General features: G+C 47.0%; 1 protein-coding gene across 1 annotated transcript in view; it reads right to left on the bottom strand.

The window, feature by feature from the left end:
- Positions 1-13,392, bottom strand: part of LOC138363002 (uncharacterized) — a 323,725-nt gene that overhangs the window by 238,895 nt on the left and 71,438 nt on the right. The window lies entirely within an intron of this gene.

Genomic DNA, 13,392 nt, shown 5'->3' with positions numbered 1-13,392 from the left:
CCTAAACACCTAACCTAACCTATCCTATGCCTATATATACACAATATGCTAATATATTAAAATATTAATTTATACTTGCGAAAATTCCCGTTTTGAATGAACAGCATGTTAAAATTTATGAATGCGTTTGTGGGGTTGACCGCTGAATGTAATGGACTTGAGTCGAGGACGGGTTGCATAAACAGGGGGTTTGGCGGGTGGATGGAATCACTTTTGGGTCTTTGTTTGGAGGACGGGCTGGTTAGTCGTGCATAAACCGTTTTTAATTCATAAGAAGGTTTTTTGGCGGCTGGATTAACGAGCATTTGTACTTTGTTGCTGAGGACGGGCTGGAGCGTTACAGAGTATAACAGTCCATATTCTGACCATTCCATCTATGGTAACCATAGTTTACTTTAATTAATACACGGACCCCATTCCCAGCCCGTGGGCGGCAGTAGGAATGGTTACACAGGTACATAATGGCTCTGAAACAGAACCCCAACATTAATTTACCTAAGCAACTTCAAACTACCCCTCACTCACACTCCCAGGGGAGGGCAAGGCGAGTGAAGGCAGGTGCAGGAGGCCGCGCCAGCACAATCATCTTCCCAGGTTGGATAAATAAGAAGTTTTCCGGAATACGTCAGAGGGAAGGAGGAGGAGGTCTCGTCCCGGTGGACTGAAGCAGAATGTTGCAGTATTGGCGCACACTTTGTCTCTAGTGCCCCCGGATTGGCGCCTGATCTTATATCAGGCCTGATCTGATTGGCGCATTCCCCCCGGTCACGCCACCACACAGCCTGATTCCCACACAATATTTGTAAAGAGTCGTAATGTAATCTTGTGTTCTTGTTTTAAATCAGTGAAAGGTGAGCGTTCTCCGGTTAACTGGGAAGATACACTGGTTTATTTGCTGAGATGCTCATGTTAGCAGAGGTTAGTGGGCAGCGGTGTGGGGGCTCTGTGGTGGGCGGAGCTATAGTGGGCAGCGGTGTGGGGGCTCTGTGGTGGGCGGAGCTATAGTGGGCAGCGGTGTGGGGGCTCTGTGGTGGGCGGAGCTATAGTGGGCAGCGGTGTGGGGGGCTCTGTGGTGGGCGGAGCTATAGTGGGCAGAGGTGTGGGGGGCTCTGTGGTGGGCGGAGCTATAGTGGGCAGCGGTGTGGGGGGCTCTGTGGTGGGCGGAGCTATAGTGGGCAGTGGTGTGGGGGCTCTGTGGTGGGCGGAGCTATAGTGGGCAGTGGTGTGGGGGCTCTGTGGTGGGCGGAGCTATAATGAGCAGCGTTGTGGGGGCTCTGTGGTGGACGGAGCTATAGTGGGCAGCGGTGTGGGGGCTCTATGGTGGGCGGAGTTCCATCCATTATTACACTGTGGGTTAAGTACCTTATTTCCCTCGTTTCCCACTGTGTGTTTATATGTTTCAAGATGAGGAACTCTCCTCACCGGCCGCGTGAAGTGAGGAGTTCAGTTGTTTTTTTCAGGTGTCGGGGGCCGGTCTCAACAGGCAGACTCTCCGGCCTAATCTAATAAGAGGCGGCGTGTTGAGGGTCACGGTCCAGCGAGGTGGTGTGGGGGTGTAACACACTGAGGAAGGACAGTGTGACAGTGTAACACACTGAGGGAGGACAGTGTGACAGTGTAACACACTGAGGGAGGACAGTGTGGGAGCGTAACACACTGAGGGAGGACAGTGTGGGAGTGTAACACACTGAGAGAGGACAGTGTGGGAGTGTAACACACTGAGGGAGGACAGTATGGGAGTGTAACACACTGAGGGAGGACAGTATGGGAGTGTAACACACTGAGGGAGGACAGTGTGGGAGCGTAACACACTGAGGGAGGACAGTATGGGAGTGTAACACACTGAGAGAGGACAGTGTGGGAGTGTAACACACTGAGGGAGGACAGTATGGGAGTGTAACACACTGAGGGAGGACAGTATGGGAGTGTAACACACTGAGGGAGGACAGTGTGGGAGTGTAACACACTGAGGGAGGACAGTATGGGAGTGTAACACACTGAGGGAGGACAGTGTGGGAGTGTAACACACTGAGAGAGGACAGTGTGGGAGTGTAACACACTGAGGGAGGACAGTATGGGAGTGTAACACACTGAGGGAGGACAGTATGGGAGTGTAACACACTGAGGGAGGACAGTGTGGGGGTGTAACACACTGAGGGAGGACAGTGTGACAGTGTAACACACTGGAGAAAGTGAAACTCCATACAAAAATGTAAATTTAAATCAAATGAGTGGCATATAATATTATGAGAATAATATTTGGAAGTTTGGGTGACAGGAGCCGGAGCCCGACGCGCCAGCAAAGTTAGGTGAGCACGTTAATGTGTATACACACACCCATACAGCTTCAACATTTCCAAAAGTTGTATCGTGAATATAATTAAAATGCAAATAAACAAATATTAATTAATTCATTTATTACTGAAAAATATCCACAGGTTTATGTCCAAGGTATTTCCCGAGAGAGAGAGAGAGAGAGAGAGAGAGAGAGAGAGAGAGAGAGAGAGAGAGAGAGAGAGAGAGAGAGAGCCACCACACTGCCTTCTCCAGCAACACACAGACATGAGGAGTCAATCAATCAGCATACTGGCTGCCAGCATCAAGGGCTTCAGTACCAATGTTGGCGACTTCATACACAGTTGTGAACACTCATCGTCCTGATGTGGTTGTTGTGCTGGAAACATTTCTAGATGACAGGACTCCTGGGAATTTTGCTACACTTGCCGGTTATACCTCATGGACGCTCCGTGACAGGCAGGGTCAAGGAGGGGGTGTTGCAGTGGGCATCAGCATATCTGTGCACGCCCAACCCATTGATGTAGTCATCCTTGTTCATCTTGATATTATGTTCTTCAAAAGTTGCATAAATCCTGATACGGCAACATCTCTTATGTGTAATATACAGACCTCAATGACAGGATGCTTCCCCAGTCAACTTGCTGATGGACCACCTAGACTCCCTGCTAATGCTGCACAACTGTCACCACATTATAATTGTTGGTGACCTCAACCAGTCTCTCACACAGAGGGATTTTGATGAACTCTTAACAGTCTTCATGCAGGCGATGAGTCACAATAACGTGGCTAAAGTATGTTGACCAGACCACACACTAGAAGGTGAAGGGACGACGACGTTTCGGTCCGTCCTGGACCATTCTCAAGTCGAGGCAATGGTCATACTTGAAAATGTTGTGAGCTTTCCCACCCACATGTGAGGCTCGTCCCTCGACCCTGTCGTGACTGACCTTCCTGCCAGCATAGTTCACTGTAGACCTCTGGGATATGTTGGTTCTTCAGACCACCAGACTGTCTTTACTACACTGGCTCTCCCGACACATCGAGGTGAAGAATCTGTTCCAACTACCTGGCTTTGGGACAGAGGGAACTGGCCAGCCCTCCGTTCAGAGGGAACTGGCCAGCCCTCCGTTCAGAGGGAACTGGCCAGCCCTCCGTTCAGAGGGAACTGGCCAGCCCTCCGTTCAGAGGGAACTGGCCAGCCCTCCGTTCAGAGGGAACTGGCCAGCCCTCCGTTCAGAGGGAACTGGCCAGCCCTCCGTTCAGAGGGAACTGGCCAGCCCTCCGTTCAGAGGGAACTGGCCAGCCCTCCGTTCAGAGGAAACTGGCCAGCCCTCCGTTCAGAGGGAACTGGCCAGCCCTCCGTTCAGAGGGAACTGGCCAGCCCTCCGTTCAGAGGGAACTGGCCAGCCCTCCGTTCAGAGGGAAACAGAGGGAACTAGCCAGTTGCTTGAAGCAACAGATTAGAATGCCTTGCTCCAGGGGGACGTGAACAGCCAAGTAAACGCTTTCACCAGTCGTATACTGGACCTGCAGCCCAGGCATATCCCTCACCGGCAGTATATGACCAAGCCCACTGATCAACCTTGGTTGGGATATCGCTGCCGGATGGCAACAGAAACCAAATGCAAGGCCTGGAGGAGATTTAAAAGGCATCCCTCAGATCATAACAGAAACATTTATAGGCGATCTTGTCGTATAATGAAAGAAGTTCAGAAGTGGGCTATATCCAAATGGGAATCCGAAACTAAAAAACTTGCATCTGGAAGGGTTGGATCCAAGGTCTGGTGGTCCCTGGTGAAGGATCGGCCGGGATACTCATCTGAGGACAGAATCCCGCCTCAACCGAGAGGATGCAACTTTTGCAACCAACAATCAGGAGAAGGCTGATATACTAGCAAACCACTTTACTCCCAAGATGCAAGTTCCTGATCCTGAACGTCAGTCTCCACATCTTGCCCCAAGCTCTGTGTCTAGGATGACTGGAGCGGTTTTACAAAAGACTGAAGTTTGCCATCTCCTTTAAACGCTTGATACGAAGCTGTGGGGCCAGATAAGATCAGTCCACGACTACTACGCAGCTGCACTGACCTGTTGGCTCCACCTCTTACATGCCTCTTCCAACTCTGCCTAGCTCAAGGAATGTGGCCATCCTTATGGAAGAAGGCAGATGTTGTTCCAGTACACAAAAAGAAGAGCCGCTCAGTGGTTGGTAACTATAGAATAGTGTCACTGCTCTCTGTTACTGGTAAAATCCTAGAATAATTAACCCCTCAGCAAATGACATAATTTTTTTTACCATCACCGGCTACTATGTTATCGACAGTATGATTTTAGAAATGGCCGACCTGCTGCTGATCTCTTGCTAAACCTCAGCACTTAGTTGCATCAGTCACTGGATGAGCTTAAGATCAGCTGTGTTTTTGCTCTAGACACAGCAGGAGCCTTTGATCAGGTCTGGCATTCTGGATTAGTGATGAAGCTTCAAGCACTAGGCATCTCGGGCTCCATCTTAGTTAATAAAAGATTATCTTCAAGAACGTACTTTAAGAGTAGTTCTCAGTGGAGGAGATTCCGAAAGCCACTCAATTGGTGCCAGCGTACCACAGGGTAGTGTGCTTGGTCCTCTGCTGTGGAATGTTTATTTCAGTGATTTACTTCTCTCATTCGTGAAGCTCAATTTTAAATTTAAATTTTACCCCAAGGGGCGAGTTTATTGGGCAGCGCCACTCATCTTGTGAGTGGACGTACCATCATAGCAGCATGTACAACAATCCCCAAAAGAAAACCCGCTGGGTTGTTCATCCTGTCACTTGTACCCAGACACAGCTGGGACTTGCTTAACTGTCTCAAGTGAACAGCTCCTCAAACAAGAAGATTAACATCTGTCAACCCTTAAACCTTACGTTATCTTGCGGGTGTAAAATGGGGGAATCTTTTAAGAACAGTATCAATATTTGACAAATAGTGTTTTCCTAACTCAAACAATGTGAGGTTCATTATTCTACACATATTTCTAATGTCTCTCAGGTGTTCATATTCATGTAGATAGTGGTCAAGGCGGTGTCCATCACTCTCATCACAAATTCTGCAACTTCGCTGATCAACAGTCGTTTCCATTCCGTATCTCCATGGATATTTGTATCCAAGACGAATTCTCGCTATTACTGATTCTCTCCCGCGTCCTCCTCCTATTCGTCCATAGTGATTGGAACTGCCAGCTGCAACCATGTTGTACCATCGTACAGATTCACTGGTTTGTGCTTCTATCCTCCTCTCCTCAGTAACCTTGTCATGGTGATGTTGCCTGACAATACCTCTAATTTGTAGTAGAGTCTTGGGTATGAAGTATTCAATATGGTCTCCTTCAGCAGCCAGCACATCTGCTCGTTCATTCCCACATATTCCAACATGGGAGGGGATCCACAGAAACTTGACGACTCTTCCCTGATTGGTAAGTACTCTCACAGCTCTCTTAATTTCAGCGACTATTGTAAGATTTTCTGCCCGATTTTTACTTAGGTTTTGCAGTGCTGCTTTTGAGTCAGTGTAAATCACTGTACCATTAATGTTCCGTTCAAGAAACCTAAACGCCATAACAATAGCAGTTGGCTCTGCTTGCGTTGAAGAGGCATAGTTCTCAATACGCGCTTTTTCTTCATTTCTGCGTTGGAAAGTATTATCCTTGATTACAATGTATGCTGCACCAGCCCTGCCATTGACAGGATTAGATGACCCGTCAGTGTAGATTTGATCTAGTTCATCTCCGGCTTCTTTATAAATTTCCTCGAGATACTTGTGCCTCATTTCTTGTGGTAACATGTTGGATTTTTTCATTGCCATTTCATTGATGATAACCTTGCATGAGTCATCCTCCCAGGGAGGTAACCTCTCTACAGGCAGGAGCTCACGGGCTTGCTCAAGCAGGTGAAGTTCTTCGAGGTAGCAGACTGATCTGTGATGCCATTTTTTGCTTCTCCGGTTTCCCCCTGAAAGTAGCACAAAACTCAGTTTTTCTTTACAATATCATTGTAATGGGGATCTCTGGCTATCGTAATTGCAAGCTTAGCATTCAGCTCCTTAATTCTACTTTTAACACTGGGGAGGGACAACTCCTCTCGTAGATTGGACGTTTTGGCAGTTTTTGGAACTCCAAGAATGATTGTCATGGCTTCATTTTGAATGCTTTCAAGCGTTTTCATATCGATTTGGGAGTAGGTGCACAGAACTGGTGCGGCATAGTCTATGACGGAGCGCACATAGGCTGTGTACATCATTTTAAGCACGGCAATAGAGGCTCCATGTCCATTCTAGGTCATAGCTTTCAGTGCCCTGAGTCGACTTTTGCATGTTCCTATGAGTTGATTGAGCTCCTCTTTCTTCCCCTTCTTAGAGCCGACAGTGACGCCAAGGTACCGATAGTGGTCAACCAATTGAAGTGTTACACCATCAATTTGCAGTTCTTCATTTGCTCCCCGCTTGTAATGGGAGTATACCTTTGTCTTGTTTGTTGAGAGAGAGTGAAACCGAGGTCAATACATTTCCTTCCAAGGAGTTGAATGGACTCAATCTTATGCTGATGACTGCATTCTAACCTTTACATACAGAAAGGAAGAAATGACAGATGCTACAAGACTTATCAATTCCAAACTTTCAGCGATCTATACCTGGGGTAGAATATAGCAGGTCACATTTGAGACTGAGAAAACATAGGCGATGATGATAAATAGACTGTATATTGCGTAGCAAAAATCTTGAGTTCACAGATGAAATTAACATTTTGGGAATGAAGTTCAACTGTTCTGTTACAATGAAGAGCTATGTACTTAACCTAGCTCAAAAGGCAGCCGGGGAACTTACAGCCCTACTGCGCATCTCACACCTTGACAGCAAGGGCTGTAAAACCTTATATGAAGCACAAGTTTGCTCTCATTTAGAGTATGCACCCCTCTCCTGGATCGCTTGCCCCCCCCCCCCCCCCATCATTCATCAGACTGTTGGACAAAGTAGAGAGACAGGCAAGAAGGCTCATCTCTGGTCTTGACCAAGTCTGGTGGGAACGGTCTGAACATCAGAGCCTGCAACACCATCGTGACGTTGATGGTCGTACTGTTATGTACAAGGCCAACATTCTCAAAGTTCCGCACCTGGCCCAACTCTGTGGACTACCAGTAGTTGCCACCCGTAGCACTAGGCTCTCAACCTTCAACAGTCTCATGCTGGAAGTGCCTTTCTCAAGAACATCACTTCATCAGCGATCATTCATTCCTAAGTTCACTCGCATCTGGAACGTGTTCGCTAAAAATGTTGATACACGTTAGATCAGATCAACTGATCACATGAAGGCTCTGATACACAGTTGGCTATGGGCTCATTCTGCTCCGTATATTATTAGTAATAACCTTAAGGAATAAAGTTTATTCCTAACGATGTATATAATAAGCTCACGAAATAAATGGGTCTCTAGAAGCAGGTTTCAACAGAGCTGAGGTAGGATTACAGCTCTTGCTTGCATTTTCACTCGCTCTCTCCCGCACTAACCAGGGAAGGATTGACTGGGAACCAGTCCTTAACTGTTCGCTTCTGTTCAACCAGCACCGTTTAGGGACTTGAGAGTAAATCCAATGGCGGGTCCAATTCCAGGTAAACATAATTGTAATTTGTATATTTTAATTTTTTTAGCTGCATCTCGTATGAACCCGTCTCACATTTAGAAATTCGAAAATTACTACATGTATAATATCTGATGTAGTAGCTTGTTATCTCATTAAATATATGTTTCAATCTACAATTTAGACCTATTGTCACATGTATAATCCTCTGTCCTGTGAATGTGAGCAGCGTCCTCACTGCAATAATGCCTAATTGAATTACTCCAATTACAATTAGGCAAAATTGTGTATTAATTTTGTCAATAAGGATGTTATTAATAAGAATGTGCTTGCTAACAGGAGCCAGACGCCGCCTGCTCCTCTAACCACCTGTCACACGAAGAGAGAGAGAGAGAGAGAGAGAGAGAGAGAGAGAGAGAGAGAGAGAGAGAGAGAGAGAGAGAGAGAGAGAGAGAGAGAGAGAGAGAGAGAGAGAGAGAGAGAGAAAACTGACACTACAAATCAACATACTCAAACACGATAATTCAAGAGGAAGAAAAACTGTCTTGGTATGAGAGGCTAAGGACCACAGTGTGAAAAAAAATCAATTGATTGACAGTTGAGAGGCCGGCTGGAAGAGCCAGAGCTCAACCCTCGCAAGCACAACTAGGTGAGTACAGAGGCGCCAGTAGAGGCAGCCACAGGAGGAATTAAGAGCATTGTGACACTTGACAACTATCCCCCCCGGGAGGTTGCCGCCCACAACTTTACGGGAAGTTTTACTGTTCTCTTATTCAATTTTCTCAACGAAATTCAATTTGTCTCCTAATAAATGCAGATGTACGCTCAGTCAGCTGCGCCTGCTATACCTGCACCAGATATAAATATCCAAAGAGCATGTCCATAGCGGTTCTATAATGGGCTCATTTACAGAAAAGTCTACACAGAAAAATAATGTATGATAGCCGTAATACGCCAGCCTAGCTAGCTGGTGCGGGGTATATACTTTTTGTATTTTGAAAAGTTGAAGTGTGTGACGTTAACTTGTGTTAGTGTGATTATGCAGAGGAGTTAAATACTGGCTGCATGTCGTGAGCAACAACACCATCTTACTCAATGTTGGTGGTGTGTTTACGGCCTATCAACTGAGGGAAAGTTCTTAAGGTCTCCCTACTAGCCTACTGTTTACTTTTGTCCTCGACACAGTCCAGGACTAAAGTATAGTGTATATACCGTGAAGCGGAATACATATTTCTGTGTATTCATCCCTGTTGTGAGGAATATACAGACACAGACATACAGTGTAAATATTATCAATTGTTGAGAAGTGAAGGAGAGAAGCCCTGTGTGGTGTTGGGCATAATGCCTATGGGCCTATAGAGGGATATTAAGGCAACCACAAGTGCTTACTGAACAACCAGCAAGTATTAATCTGAGGGCCGCCATCTTTCGAGAAGCCTCGACAGGGACAAGAAGCTGGCGACTTGTCAAAGCTCCCCGCACCAGTTCTTCCAGTTGGATATTAAACTGGAATAATGTCATGGTATTTACGAATTCGGTGGATACATGGTACGAAAAAGCATCGCCTGTCTTATTTAAGAATGCTTTAGTTATGGCTATTGTCCAGGACTAAAGTAACGTCAGTGTATATAAACTTAAATGGAGTTCACTTTTCAGGTGAAATTTATATGCAGTCGATACTTTTAACATATTTTCCTGATGACCAAGAATGCCACATTCATAAATATATAAACATATCGGCCAGAAGATTAAACTCACGCTTTTATATAATTTACTTTCGGTATAAAATACAGGTCTTTTTAACTGTTGAGGGGAGAGAGAAACATACAGACCTAGGGCCAGGTATACAGGAGACGGTGGGCATACTCTGTATTGTGTTGTCGGGTTCTAAATATCTTCTGAGGTATAACCAAGGTATACCTCCACAGGCATGGCATAACCAAAGAATTAACGGAGCTCCGTCATCCCACATGACCCAACATTTGAACCCAAGCTCCTCTTCCCTGTGTGGCGAATGTTAGGAAAACACTATTTGTCAAATATTGATACTGTTCTTAAAAGATTTCCCCATTTTGCACCCGCAAGATAACGTAAGCTTTTAAGGGTTGATAGATGTTAATCTTCTTGTTTGAGGAGCTGTTCACTTGAGACAGTTAAGCAAGTCCCAGCTGTGTCTGGGGTACAAGTGACAGGATGAACAACCCAGCGGGTTTTCTTCCTATTGGGGAGTGTTGTACATGCTGCTATGGCGGTGTGTCCATTCACAAGATGAGTGGCGCTGCCCAATAAACTCGCCCCTCGGGGCAAAATTTAATTTAATTTAATCATTTAAATAAATTTCTCGAAGATAAATATATTAAACGAACTTCAGATGGAAAATTGCAATTATCAGTTGCAATAAATTTGTAAATTTTATTTGTTATGATTTTTTTTAGATGGGATGTAGCCTTGTAGCAGGTTGTGGAACCTGTTAGGTTATACAGTGTTGTGTTGTCCGCGTCCATGACGTTGCCGCACCAGTGTTGAGACCCCCAGACGCTGACGTGTGGGAAGTGTAAGACAACTCTACTGATAAGGTGATTAGTAGCGAGCCGGGAGAGGTCTGGCGGTGGTGCCATTAGTGGAGAGTACTGCATGTGCCTGTTATGGTCACCACAAGCCCACGGGGGTCACATTATACTCCGGGGGTCACCGTATGCCCAGCAGTCATCACATACCTCCGGGGTCACCACATACCCCCTGGGTCATCACATACCCCCCCCCGGGGTCACCACATACCCCCCGGGGTCACCACAATACCCCCGGGGTCACCACAATGCCCCCGGGGTCATCACATACCCCCGGGGTCACCACAATGCCCCCGGGGTCACCACAATACCCCCGGGGTCACCACAATACCCCGGGGTCATCACATACCCCCCGGGGTCACCACAATACCCCCGGGGTCACCACAATACCCCGGGGTCATCACATACCCCCCGGGGTCACCACAGTACCCCCGGGGTCACCACAATACCCCGGGGTCATCACATAATCCCCGCGGTCACCACAATACCCCTGGGGTCACCACAGGGGGCCGGGAGGGACCTCAAGACAGGCCTCTGCATAAAAAACGAGGCCAAAGCCCAAGCTAAGGACCTCCAATGACTCAGAAACTTTTTGGTATAATCCGGCAATTTTTTGTCTCCTTCCCCGCCGCCGCCCCCTCCCCCCCCCCCCCCATCAGCTCGCAGTCAAGAGTGCGCACCCCGCCATCCCCTACCACCCCCTCCCCCTCCCCCAATAGGCCCCCTAATCCCCCCTCCCCAATCCCCGTCCTCCCTCTACCATCTTTCAGCCCAGGGGAGACAAAAAGACGACAGAAGTGGCTCACTCCTCCCCACCCATCACCCAAACTCCTCTCATAGCAACCCCCTCCCTTCCCCCCCTCCCCGCCCACTGGTCAGGTTGGAGGCCAGACTACGGTAAACCGCTCGTTACGCTTTGCATTATCGCGGGTAAACTGTAAACTGATGATCAAAGTTGATACACTGAGCGCTTTACCCGATGGGGGATTTTTGGGTAATCCTTGAAGCTTCTCCCTTCGGATGTGTGGGTACACGCCTCCCCCACACCCACGCCACACGGTGTGGCGCTAGGTACACTCCACCCCCACACCGACACCCACCAGCCAGTGTCGCAAGGAACACTGGTGTGGTGGAAGGAACACTAGTGTGTTGCAAGGAACATTGAGATTCAGTTTCCAGAACAATAATCTTGGAAAGAATAGTTTACGATCTATTTTGATTAATGTTTTGAAGGTCAAAGTCACTTAGACATTCCATTCTGTAGGTACGTTTCCGTTGGTAGTTCAAAATCTAACCAGAAACAATTCTTCAGGAATAATCAGGGGTAACTATGACAAACCACCAGGTTCATGTCCCCGTTGATACCACTAGAGGCTGTGGCCTTCGGGTATATTCAGGTCAATTCACAACAAAGAAATTCAGTTTACATGCAAGCAATTCAGTTCGTATGCCAGTACCTTCTCTTCATTTGCCACAACGTACAAAATACAACGTGCTAACCTAACCAGAAAGGCACCAACCCAAGCTACCTAGTTAACCCTCATAATGGGGGACGTTAAGCACGAGACAACAGAATGGACGACTCTAGCATTACAACCAGATGATTAATTTCTTGACGTCAACAAGGACTCCTTTCTTGTACAGTGTGTGACGGATTCCACCTAGATCTTGTGCTAACATCAGACAAGGGCACCTTCGACCACCACTATCGGTGGAAGGAGGAAGGCCAACCGGGTCACACTATCTTTAACAGCACGCAGCTTGTTACCAGTAACAGAGGACCAGCGATCCTGCCAACGGGCACAGATCGAGGAATGAATAACAGGGTAGAAGTCTAAATAAGTAACACCTTTGCGGGAAATTGGACAAGTGCGGATACCCTCCTTAGCAGCAGCATCCGTAAGATCATTTAAGGACACACTAATATGGCTGGGAGCCCAGCAAAACTCGACTGTCTTAAATCTGCAGGAGATAAGAAACAACCAATATTGAATTTCGGCTACCACAGGATGGACAGAATTAAAGGACGCCAGACCCATGAGGGCACTGTGAGAGTCAACTACAACAACAAAGGAAGAATAACAGCGAGAAAGCAGTTGACGAAGAGCAAACAAAATTGCATAAAGTTCAGCTGTGAAGATGCTAGTCTCTGGAGACAGATGATACATTTAGGTGCAATCAGGAAATACAACGGAGTAGCCAACACCATCAGCAGACTTAGACCCATCTGTGAAGACGGAGATGGAACGTGAGTGTGAAGAAAAGTGAATAAGGAAAAGGAGTTTCAGAACTGTAGGAGGGGTAAAAGCCTTAGTCATGCAGGTCAAGGTTCTACAAAACATAGGAAGAGGGACCCCTCCACGGGGCCAAGGACGGAATGACATGAGGAGAAACTTTAGCAACACGAACCGAGAGAGAACCTTGTAAGTGTGACAACCATACAGAAAGAGGAAGGTGGTGAAAGCGAACAGGGCCCACAGGAGGGGTAATGTTCAAAGTACGACATAAATGAGAATGAGGGTGTTGAAGGGACCATGCAAAGTAGCGAAGACAGTAGCAATCATGGCGGTCCTGTAGAGACAGGATGCCGGTCTCAATATACATGCTCTGGATAGGGGTCGAACGAAAGGCACCAGAGCTAATACAGAGCCCAATATGGAGAAGAGCATCAAGAGGACGAAGCATTGAAGGAGAGGCAGACGAGTAAGGAAGATTGCCATAATCTAGTTTAGACAACACGAGAGAGGAATGCAAAGAGAAGAGCGTGCGCCTATCAGCTCCCCAGGAAGTATGGGACAAGACCTTAAATAAGTTAAGGGCCTTAGAGCATTCAACTCTGAGGTAAGAGATATGGGAAGACCAGGACAAGCGAGTGTCAAAGATTAACCCCAGAAGTTTAGCAGAATACATATACAAAA

The sequence above is a fragment of the Procambarus clarkii genome, chromosome 10 (assembly GCF_040958095.1).
Source record: "Procambarus clarkii isolate CNS0578487 chromosome 10, FALCON_Pclarkii_2.0, whole genome shotgun sequence".
Lineage (NCBI taxonomy): Eukaryota > Metazoa > Arthropoda > Malacostraca > Decapoda > Cambaridae > Procambarus > Procambarus clarkii.
Note: the sequence above shows the minus strand (reverse complement) of the source record. Positions and strands in the feature narration are given on the sequence as shown.